Below are 12,380 nucleotides of genomic sequence, written 5' to 3'. Positions count from 1 at the left end.
ATTAGTAGAATGGCAGTTAGCCGGAAAGAGCATATTATATATATTTTTTTTTTGTTTTGTTAACTATACGTTATGTATTGTTTACTGAATGCCTATTAAATAGGTATAAATAGGTATATTCGTCTTAAATCTGTTTGTCGCAATGCCACTAATAAAAGCAATAAAAGCTTAAGCTTAATTAACGGCACCATGTCCTCAAGCAGTTGCTTAATAATTAGCGATTTGCATTCAAACAAAAGGCAAAAGACGGTTTTTATTCAGAAACAACATGCCGACTTTCCATGTTATCATGTTGGTATGGCTTCTGAAGACTTCGAACATAGGACACAAATCATATGGAATACTTTTATGATAATTTAAGTCATTTTGGCCCTCATCCCCTTTCACTTTCATTATTTAGAAAACAGTGGCCATGATATTCTTAAAAATGTCTCCTTTTGTGTTCAAGAGAAGAAAATAATTCATACAAGTTTGGAAAAAAAGAAGGGTCAGTTAATGATGAAATAATTGTTATTTTATTGTTTCCTACTCCCTTAAACAAAACGACATAAGGTTTTGGAAAGATTCTAAGACTGTTTTAAGGAGATCTCTTATGAATTGCTTATCAATTTACAGTAGTAACAATAATTGTTGTGACTATGTTATTTTGGCAGTAACACTGGTAACCATAGTGAATTGAAAGGCCAACAAATAGCCAATAAATTCTTAGAAAGAGAAAAACAGAATGTAAATTATAGCAGAGCATCCACATGTGCAGAAAAGGCTGTTTTATGTAGAAACTGATATGAAATAAAGACAGCTGAAGATTAATCATGACTTGATAAAGTATGTTTATCTAATAAAATTCACTGAAGAAGTAAATCATGGTTTAACTTTAACCATTGAGCAGCTAAACTACTTTTGTCATTTCATCTGTATCCTAACAATAACTTTGTTCTCTCTGAGTTCATAGCTTCTTGAGAAACAGGATGTTAGTGGCTGCATGACTGCAGCAATGACAGGAACATCGGGAAAAAAAAGGCGTTTGACTCTCCTCATGTGACTAAAGCTCATGTAGTCCCATTAAGGTAAGCAGTCAGTGATACAAAGATCAGTATGTAACAGAGTAGTGGACTGCAGATTAATGTTATCTATTAAATAAAACTTAATAATGAATTACATTTAACAAATGAAACTGTATAAATGTCCTAAGCAACCAATTTCTTACATAGAGGGATTCATAGTCCACATTGAAAATCTGGGATTCAAAATCTAATTTAAATCTGGAAATGAACAAAGCATTAGTTTTAAAATAAAAATAAAAACAAACAAACTAATTTTAAGAGGTGAAATGAATATTATTTTTAAAATTCTGCATGATTTCTAGGTCACTAACCAAAAGAGTAAATTTGTCACATTAACCATGTTAATTCCTTTGTACAAAAGGTCAGATCGTGCCTCTGTTGACTCATACCAGATGTTCTTTGGAGTGTTCTCAAATTATATTGGGATAACATGTATCATCTCAAGAATTTTCAACCTCCGAGTAGCTTTGCTAGTTTCTTTTTTCTCTTATTATTCTGAGGTCTCTTTCCCCACACATAAAAGTAATTTAAACTCAAATCAATATGTAATGTTTATTATTCATTTATTTGGCAAGTAGTAGCTATGTACAAAATGTCTCAGTTACTGTCGTAACCTCCGTTCCCTGATGGAGGGAACGAGACATTGTGTCGATGTAGTGACACTAGGGGTCGCTCGAGAGCCCAAATCACCTCAGATCTTTGAGAAAAGGCCAATTTGCATGCCACTCCCCCGGAAATACGGGTGTAAAAGGGAGCTGAAATGCAGGATTCATTCTATTTTTGTGCTGAGGAGCCAACACACGGTCCCGGCCATTTCAGCGGCTAGTACATCGTTGTGGCAAGAGGGACACAACATCTTGTTCCCTCCATCAGGGAATGGAGGTTACGACAGTAACCGAGATGTTCCCCTTCTGTCACTCACTCGATGTAGTGTCGATGTAGTGACACTAGGGGACCCTATGGAAAAATGCCACAACAGCTGAACCATGTTACGTGAACTGCCGATGCAGGTGCAAGCAAGCTGCTGCGTGTGTAATAACAGGTGCATCAGACTGCACCCAAAAGACATCATGTAGTTCCCCACATCCCTGAGGGGGGGAAAGCAACGTAACTAGCATGGGAGCAGAGTGGCCTTTTCTCTCTATGTTTTCTCTCCACAGAGTAGAAATTCAGCTGGGGCGATCTAATGCTATCATACGCATCAGGGAAGGTGTTATTTTCCTTTCCTATTCTTTCAGGTGGAAAAGACCCCGCGGAGACCACATCCTGCCCAAAAGGGGAGGTCAACATGTGGAAATACGACACATGGGCTCAGAAGCCGCACATGGAAGAGGCGCGGTGGTAGATCCCGCCACGAAGGGGGGGGGGCTCTACAACCACAGCGATCAGGGGCAGAAAGAGCTCTGCCCAAGGGAGACGCGGGTCTGCCGACAGGGAGGCCATACCGCAGAATATACATCACATGGGTTACCGGAGTAATCGGCATCTGTGGAGCACCTATCCCCGTATAGGGCGTATTAGACCCCGTAGTGGGGCTGGCTGCGAACTCTTCCGCCAAGTTCGTGAACCATAGGGCTAGGGAGGAAGGACATCCAGGGTCCACGACTTCGTGAACTCGACTGGGGGTAAAAGCGCACATTTTCGCCTCAGGGGAGGGGAAAGGCGCTATATGCAAGCGATACACCCGGCCAGCTGTTCCGTATTACCGAACTCTACCTGTTCGTACCTGAAAGAACATGGGACGAAACCGGCTCAACCCAGAGATTGTAAAATCTTGCAAAAGTATTGGGTGTTGCCCAGCCCGCTGCTCAGCAAATGTCTGCTAGAGAGGTGCCATTGGCCAGTGCCTACGAGGACGCCACACTCCTTGTAGAGTGTGCTCGAACCCGCAAGGGGGCGGGCACGGCCTGGGTCTTGTAGGCCAATGCAATGGCTTCCACGATCCAGTGGGCAAGCCTCTGTTTGGAGACGGCATTCCCTTTCCGCTGTCCACCAAAGCAGATAAAGAGCTGCTCAGAGCGTCTAAAGCTCTGCGTGCTATCCAAGTAGGTGCGCAAAGCACGCACCGTACACAGCAACGACAGGGCTGGGTCTGCTTCCCCCCAGGGCAGTGCTTGCAGGTTCACCATCTCATCCCTGAAGGGGGTCATGGGAACCTTGGCACATAGCCTGGTCGGTGTCTCAGGATCATGTGAGAATCTGCAGGACCGAACTCCAGGCAAGTGTCACTGACAGAGAACGCTTGCAGGTCCCCTACCCTCTTGATGGAGGTTAGCGCAATCAGGAGGGCCATCTGTAAGGAGAGAGCTTTCAACTTGACTGACTCTAGCAGCTCAAATGGCCCAGGAGGACCACGGTGAGATCCCATGAGGGGAAGAGGCATGGCCTGAGAGGATTAAGCCTCCGGGCACCTTTGAGGAACCTGATGATCAGGTCGTGCTGTCCAAGGGACTTACCATCAACTGCGTTGTGGTGAGTCACTATAGCGGCTACATAAACCTTCAAGGCGGAGGGGGAGAGCAGCCCCTCCAGCCTCTCCTGCAGAACTGAGAGCACCAACCCAACTGCGCATCTCTGGGCGTACCTGGGGTGGGGAAAGAAGGTCCTTCCTCAGGGGAATCTGAGTGGGCCAGTATGGGGCCATGAGGGTGACTTGTTCCTCCTCCCTGACCTTGCACAGGGTCTGTGCAAGAAGGCTCACTAGGGGAATACGTATTTGTGCAGCCCCTGGGGCCAGCTGTGTGCCAGTGTGTCTGTCTCGAGGGGGGCTCCCATCAGAGAATACCAGAGTGGGCAGTGGGAGGATTCCCAGGAAGAGAACAGGTCTACCTGTGCTTTTCCGGATTGACTCCAAATCAGCTGCAGCACCTGGGGGTGGAGTCTCCACTCTCCGCTGAGCATTGACTGCCGTGACAGTGCGTCCGCAGTGACGTTGAGGCTGCCTGGGATATGAGTGTCCCGCAGCGACCTCAGCCACTGCTGACTCCAGAGGAGGAGATGGCGGGCGAGTTGTGACAAGCGACGAGAGCGTACGTCACCTTAATGATTTATATATGCTACTGTCGCTGTGTTGTCGGACCAGACCAACACATGCTTGCTCTGGATCAACGGCAATAGCCTCCACAGGGTGAGTAGTACAGCCAGCAACTCTAGGCAGTTTATGTGCCAACCCAGTCGCGGTCCTGACCAGGAACCAGCGACTGCATGCCCATTGCACACGGCACCCCAGCCCAGTTTGGATGCATCTGTGGTTACCACGACACATCTGGACACTTGCTGTAGGGGAACTCCTTCCCATAGAAATGCAAGGTCTGTCCAAGGGCTGAATAAGTGGCGGTAGAGCAGCGTGATAGCTACGTGATGTGTGCCGCGGCGCCATGCCCATCTCGGGACTCGAGTCTGAAGCTAGTGCTGAAGTGGTCTCATATGCATAAACCTGAGTGGCGTGACTGCTGCTGAGGAATAAATATGCCCCAGGAGCCTCTGAAAGTGTTTCGGTGGAACAGCTGTCCTCCGCCTGAATGACTTCAGGCAGTTCAGCACCGACTGCATGCGCTCGCTTGTGAGGCGTGCAATCATTGAGACCGTGTCTAACTCCATTCTGAGAAAAGAGATGCTCTGAACCGGGGAGAGCTTGCTCTTTTCCTAGCTGACCCGAAGCCCTAGATGGCTGAGGTGCCTGAGCACCAAATCCCTGTGCGTGCACAGCAACTCTCGAGATTGTGCTAGAATTAGCCAGTCATCGAGGTAGTTGAGTATGCGGATGCCAACTTCCCTTAACGGGGCAAGAGCTGCCTCTGCGACTTTCGTGAAGACTCAAGGGAACAGGGACAGGCCGATGGAAAGGACCTTGTACTGATACGCCTGGCCTTCGAAATCAAACCGTAGGAAGGGTCTGTGTCGAGGTAGAACCGAGACATGAAAGTACGCGTCCTTCAGGTCTACCGCCGCGAACCAATCTTGATGCCGGACGCACGCCAGAATGTGTTTCTGTGTTAGCATCTTGAACGGGAGTTTGTGTAAAGCCCGGTTCAGAACTCACAGGTCCAAGATTGCAGGACCCACCGCCTTTCTTTGGTACGATGAAGTAAGGGCTGTAGAACCCTTTCCCCATCTTGGCTGGAGGGACAGTCTCTATTGCGCCCTTGCGTAGAAGGGTCGCGATCTCCGCATGCAGGGAGGCAGTGTTCTTGCCCTGCACTGAAGTGAAGCAGACAGCGCTGAACTGGGGCGGGCGCCTGGCGAACTGAATCGCGTAGCCGAGTCGGATGGTCCTGGCAGCCACCGCAACGGGTTGGAAAGCATTAGCCATGTGTCCTATCTCCGAGCGAGGGGCACTAAGTGGATTATTGTGTCTGACATACCTGGGGTGGGGCCTCGCGGCGGGGGGGAGCAGGCAATGCCACGTCGAGGAGCGCTGAGGGGGACCTCAAAGCACTTACCTTGCTCTGCGTACCCGGTATAGGGCGGGTTTAGCGACTGAGGAGGAGGGCCTCTTGGGCCGTCCTTGAGACTCGTCACAACCGGCTGGCCATAGGTGTGGTGCGGCCGGGTGCGCGAAGGCAGGGGGAGGCAGGTGTACCTGCAGTAGGGCCAAGGCATGCATGGCGGAGATGGCCTGTCCAGCGGCACTTTAGGCTTTGGCCGCTAGAGACGACGTAGTCCTACAGGCTCTGGAGGGGAGCGCCAGACGATCCCACCAGTTGGCAGCGTTTTGCAGGCACAGGTGCATCGCAACTGCCTGATTCACCTGAGGGACCTCCATGTACCCGTGGACTGCCCCGCTGTCAAGGGTAGTGAGAGCGGATAAACCTGGAAGTCTGTTTCGGGCAGTGAGTGACTTAAAAAAAAAAAAAAGTGCCCTCCACAACCTCGTGAGTTCATCATGCACCTCCGGGAAGAAAGGAACGGGGGGGGGGTTGTGCATGGCTGCGAGTGGCGCCCCGATCCCAGGAACCAATCATCAAGCCGTGAGCGCTCTGGGGAGGCTGGAGGGTTCCAGTCCAATCCGATACTCGCGGCGGCCAGGGCAAGCATGGCGGTCAGCTCTGCATCGGCCTCAGACTAGGCAGGCAGACCCAAAGGTAGTCCTTGGCATCCAACATCGCCAGTGCACTCTCCGATGCAGCAATAGAAGACTCATCCTCTCGCGGGCCCCAAAAGAGGCATCAAGCCGGCCATGAGGCGGGCTGGTCTCATTTCGGAACCGGATGGCAAGACCGTGCCCATTGAACTCCCCAAATTGCCTCCAGCAGCAGCCGGGCCAGCCTCACACCCATGGGTAGAAGGCACAGCACGGGGGGCGGCTAGAGTGGCTTTCCTTCGGAAGAAGGAAAGCCGCGACCGCAACGTTGCCATGGTCATATCCTCGCAATGAGAACATGAACCATCCACAAACGCTGCCTCAGTGTGATCGCTGCCCAGACACGTGAGGCAGCACCCGTGGCCGTCGGAGGCGGAGAGATAACGACCGCATCCAGGAATCACACAAAGACGGAAAGGCATCTTTAAAAATGTGTCTTTAAATAGACTTTCAACGTCAATGTGTGTGTTCTATTAGAGAAAATATACTCTTTAGCAGGAATATACACTCTTTTAGCACTGTCGAAATTTTTACAGGGGTGAAATCTTCACTCGTTGTGCAGAAGGAGAGAAAGCCACTGGAAATGCGCTGTATATCCAACAGCATATGCTTCTTAAGAGGTGAATGGAACATCAGTAGTATCGACCGAAGAAAAAATCTGAATGAATCTTGCATTTCAGCTCCCTTTTATACCCGTATGTCTGGGGGAGTGGCATGCAAATTCCACTCGCCAATTCTCATTGGCCTTTTCTCAAAGATCTGAGGTGTTCGGGGCTCTCAAGAGCCAACCCTAGTGTCACTACATCGACACAATGTCGAGTGAGTGACAGAAGGGGAACAGTTTAATGCACTGTACAGTCAGCCAGCATTATCACAAAATACAACCCTTCAGGATGATACAAGGTTTGATCACACTGTCAAGGTCTTTTTTAATAATAAAGACTTTCTGAATTTACTACCCAACCCCCCCCCCCCCCTTTTTTTTTTTTTTTTCTTTTTTTAACAGTGGCATTTGGTAAGATGATGGACAACTTTAAAGTCAAAATGTAAAATATAGATGAGATGATGTAAACTATGTTGTTTTAAAAAAAAAAAAAAACATACCCAAGGGATACAAACAGGCAGCAGTGGAACTGGAGCTCAGCCAAAACATGTTTCATCTGCAGATAGACCATTAAATAATATGACATAGATGACTAGCATTCATATTCTGTCAGTGTTCCACATATCAAAGTTTTTATGACTCCCTGCCTGGAATTGGTATCAGCATCTATGTTCACACAGCAGTAAAGATGGGGTGGGTGGAAATAGCTTTCTTCACAGAGGTCCCTATATATGGAAAAGCTTGGAAATGCATGCTGTTTTTTTTTTTTTTAAGATCTGAAAATCTAGTCATCTAATCAGACTTTCTTAATAATTAAAATGGATCCATGTAGTTTTATGAGAAGAAAGTTAATTAGATAATGAAGAAAGGCCAGGGACTCAAAATGATTCCAGGAATTGTGTGATGCCATTATTCTATCAATAGTTTGATATATGTGACATTATTTCAAACATTTCTATTTTCTGGACATTCATGATGTGGCTAATGATCAGAATGGAGTTTAAGGGTGGGTAAGCAAATAACCTTTCAGTGAAGAGAAATAGTTATCCATGAGGGCACTCACTAGGGGACTCTTATGGGAGGTGTTCAGAGGAACCTGCTTTTGTTCTTGCCCGTAAGCTATAAACTCCTGATAAATCCTTAGACCACACAGTCTCTCGTAGTTTTTTCTTTCTTTTTATTTTCAGTGGCGGTCGATCAGAGGAAGCTAGACAGGCTAAGCCTCCTCAAAAATATATTCAAAATGAACGTAACAACTAAAGTGATGCATATATAGTTCATTAGTATGCATCATTAGTAAACTGAACAAGAAATGACACAACAAAATTTGTTCCAATCAAAATGCTGTTGAAAAATAAGGAAAAAGGAGGCCAAATAAAATTTGTGTTCTTCCATAATAATAAACAATCATTATCAGAGGTAACCTTTAAAGTTAATTAGCTTGATCAATGCTAGCATTAGGGCAGCATCACACCTGCTTTTGGTAAACCCAACAGGTGAAAAGAGACCTTCAAATAGCAAAATATTGATGAAATCAAAATTGAAGAATAGCAAAAGAAGTGAAAGACTGATCGACAGGGCCATTTATAAATTTGATTTAAGTGGAGGATGGAGTGGCTATACACATAGGTTAGTAGCTGTTAGAATTGGAATTGTGCCCTCCTTTCATGTATATATGTTTGCATTGATCATAGTCTGTAGATGGCACTGCATAATTTGTTCCATTCGTTTACAATATTGTAAAGTGTTCAGTGATTGGATGATTGGAACTATTATAGCACATTATTAATAAGACTATTAATAAGACTATTTTAAGATCAGGGAGAGATTATCTATGCACAGGAGAACCATTATCAGCAAAATAGACATACCAAATTCAACTATAATAGTTTATTGATCAATCAATGTTGCTCAACAATAAAGTATTATTATTATTATTATTATTATTATTATTATTATTATTATTATCCTCTCACTACCCTTATTGGTCTCTTCTTTGTGCCTCAAATTCCTTCCCCATCTCAGGCTTTTGTTTCTTCACATTTGGGAAAAGTCCAGTTCTGGGAATAAAGCCTGACAGTCCCTTTATTGGCCTTTTCCAGTATTTTTATTCCATGGATGAGAGATGGGGGGGGGGGGGACCATAGATCATCAAGGGCATCAAAGAATGTAAAAAAAGAGAAGAGTCTGAGAGAGGACAGGAGAAATCCTTTTGTTTCTCAACAAATGCCCTTGGTGGATTCTCAAATACGATCACATAGCGAAGTCAATGCTCAAGGACCGGGCACACCTGTTCAGCCACGAATTGGATTTGATTTCAAGGTTCAGCAGAGAGTGACAGTTATGAATCATCCAATCTACGTATGAGCTTGAACATAGACCCTTAGACACATGAGAAAGCCTCGTGGAGAGAGACTACACAGTAATACTTTCACAACTGAACTGTCATGTTTTCCTTTTGTCATTTTGTTTTCTAAAAATGAAAACGCATAAACGTAAAAAAAAATAAAAAAATAAAAGATGTATAAAGCCAACAATAAGCTACTAATAAGGAGATTATATGTTGGTTTATGTAACTAAGACAGTAGCTCTGTTCCAAAACCAATGAGCTGCCTTACTGTCTTCGTAGGCAGCATCTCAAACATCATGGAACCTCATAAGCAACAATTTGCAGGTCAAACAAAACGAATGTTGAACAAATTGCAGTCAACTCGCAATTGATTTAAATAGAGTTTGACATTAGCATGTTGCTAAGCTAACGCCACAAAACTTGAATAAGCATAAAAATATATGACACTCACAAATATTGGGTATTTTGTAATTGTGCAGAACAATTTTTAATGATACTTTTCAGTATTGAATAGGGCTGTAACGATACGCAAGCCGCAACCGAAATCGCGATACAAACATCCATGATCCCGTGTCGCGGTTCGAGAAGACCGAACCGCGACACACGCCCCTCTCCAACCCCAGCAGCCTGCCATCAGTTACAGATGCAGCCCCTTGAGCTCTTTACACACACTACAATAAAATTAGGGTGACCATACGTCCTCTTTTTCCCGGACATGTCCTCTTTTTAAGACCTTAAAAAAGCATCCGGCCGGGATTTCTAAATTTGCAAAAGTGTCCAGGATTCGGCTTTAGTTGCATTATGATATGTATCTGGTCTAATACTTCATTGTGTGCGTGCACATATTTGCATTGCTTTAACCCCTCTTTGTAAGTCCCTCATTCTCGCACACCAATTGGTCAATTATAAGAGGTTTGCAGCAACTATTGGCCAAATTCCTGCCTGTCAATCTCTCCGCGAACGCACGAAGCGCTGTTGTGTTCGGCATCAAACAGTTACTTGACAGTAGCAGTAAATGACAGCCGAGTGGAAACAATGCCCAAACGAAAGTGCAAATTTACAGAAGATTTGCACAAAAAATTCCCATGCTTTCGTCCAGGTCGAGATCCGTGGGAAGCAGAATGTATGACATGTAAAGCTGGCTATTATGTGTCAGTTGCTAATAAAGGTGCAAGTGATTTAGAAGCACACATTAGCTCTGCGAAGCATAAAGAGTCAGCAAAAGGTGAAAGTTCGGACTACTTTTTGCAACCAGGTAAAATTGTTATCACATTGCTTCATTTTCCATGGCCATTCAAAATAATAGTAATAGTAAAGGAAGGTACACTCATGGCATCAAATATGTTATTTTAGTACATGGACATTCAAAATTATGTTGAAAATTTTTATTTATTTATATATATTTATGATATGCTAATAGAGTGTCTTTTTCACTGTATTAAAGTTTGCATTCATAGTAACACTGTTTTGAACCCTATTATTCCACCTCACCCCAATCCTCCCCAACAATGTTTTTTTTAAAAACATATCGAAGTATGAACCGAACCGTGGCTCAAAAATCAAGGTGTGAACCGAACCGTGGATTTTGTGTATCGTTACAGCCCTAGTATTGAATGAGTTTATTTATAATCAACATTTCTCTCACCTTGCCCACCATCTTTATCATCTCACCTATTATGATTGAAATGCTGCCTCCATAGGCCGCTCACTAGGACTTGAAACAGCCCTAGTAAAGAAAAAGGTTCTGGCCACAGTTTGTTAAACTGAAATATTGTGCCATACAACCAAAGGCATCCATGGAGACTGAGGTTACTCACTAATGGGTTATCAGGAAATCATCACTGCTAAAGCATGACTGGTCCAACCACAGATCTTCAAACCACAGGGTTTAGAAGGGCGGAGATGACAGACAGAGATAAAGAGGCAACATAAGGAGATAGATTGGTATTTCAGTGTTTCAGACAACGGCTGACACTTCTGCCACATCCAAGGCCAGAAACAGCACAAAATAGGGCCCACATGGCCAACTGACACATATTCAGACTCTTCCATTTTCAGCTCCATTTAGGCAGGGAGAGATGGGAAAAAAGCAGGGGGAGAGGGTTATGGAACTTGCTGAGGCAGGAGAATAAAGTCATACAGTAGAAGCTGACCACATAAGCTAGAGGAGTTTTGGAGGCTTTTTGTGTGAGAGTGTATGTATTATGAAAGTCAGACACTTTAACCTTCTGAGACCCGAGCCTGACTGCTGTGTAAATTTTCCATTTCTCTTTTTGATTCGTAACTACTAGCACCTAATAAACATAAATAATAATAATAATAATAATACAAAATCTAGAGTATACAGTATAGTTTTCTTAAAAATTGATGTCCACATATGTGGAGAGTGAGACTAAGTTGTGAAATTTAAAATAATACCAAGCTATAGAAAGTCTTTTTTTTTTTTCATCAAATTGTTTATTATGTTTCCAGGAGTGTTGGTTATTTATGTTTTTGAGATGTTACAGACATTACAGCTGATTTTCTGTAAAGCTGAATAAATAAGTCAGATTCAAAGTAATGTTCAGCATCATCAAATCACTGTCAACCATGTTAAGATAAAATGTAGCATTATACAATTCTGAATCTATGTACTGATTACCATTGTCCCACGTCTGCCAAACATGTTAAGTGGTCCAAACATCATCTGCAGCCAGACTTTAGGAGTGAATGCACTTAGCTGCATAGAAAGCTATAGGATGCTCCCTTGCTCCCTATTTAGTAAATGACTTAACCTCCAGTGTGCTATTTGTCTGCACTGGTCTCAGAACGGTTCGAAATGCACCTTATTTTTATCCTAACTCCACATAAAGCCTCTGTAAGCAAAATGTTTCAGCTTTTTGATGAATCAATTGATTCTCAATGTGAAATTGCACAGTAAATATAGGTATACATTTACTAATGTTAATGAATAGCACCGTAGAGTACAGTGATAACAAAATACAATTTAACAAAATGTATATTAAAATGAAGCGAAATGACCCACAGATGTGTTAATGTTGAAAGTTATTCAAAATAACTAACATGTTTTTAAACTAACATGGTTTAAATGAATTTAAAGTATGCATCTCTTATAGCGAAGCCAAAATACAATGTCGATGCATGTGGAGGGGTCACAGGTTAAACAATGGAGACAGCTTAGCCTAGGTCTCCATTAGTGCATTTTTATGCATGAGTCTAGTCTTTGTTTCTTGGGATATATGAGATTTAAATGCTTAAAGTTGTGAGTTGAAACTGCTT

The sequence above is a fragment of the Myxocyprinus asiaticus genome, chromosome 30, assembly GCF_019703515.2.
Source record: "Myxocyprinus asiaticus isolate MX2 ecotype Aquarium Trade chromosome 30, UBuf_Myxa_2, whole genome shotgun sequence".
NCBI classification, from domain to species: Eukaryota; Metazoa; Chordata; class Actinopteri; order Cypriniformes; family Catostomidae; genus Myxocyprinus; species Myxocyprinus asiaticus.
Note: the sequence above shows the minus strand (reverse complement) of the source record.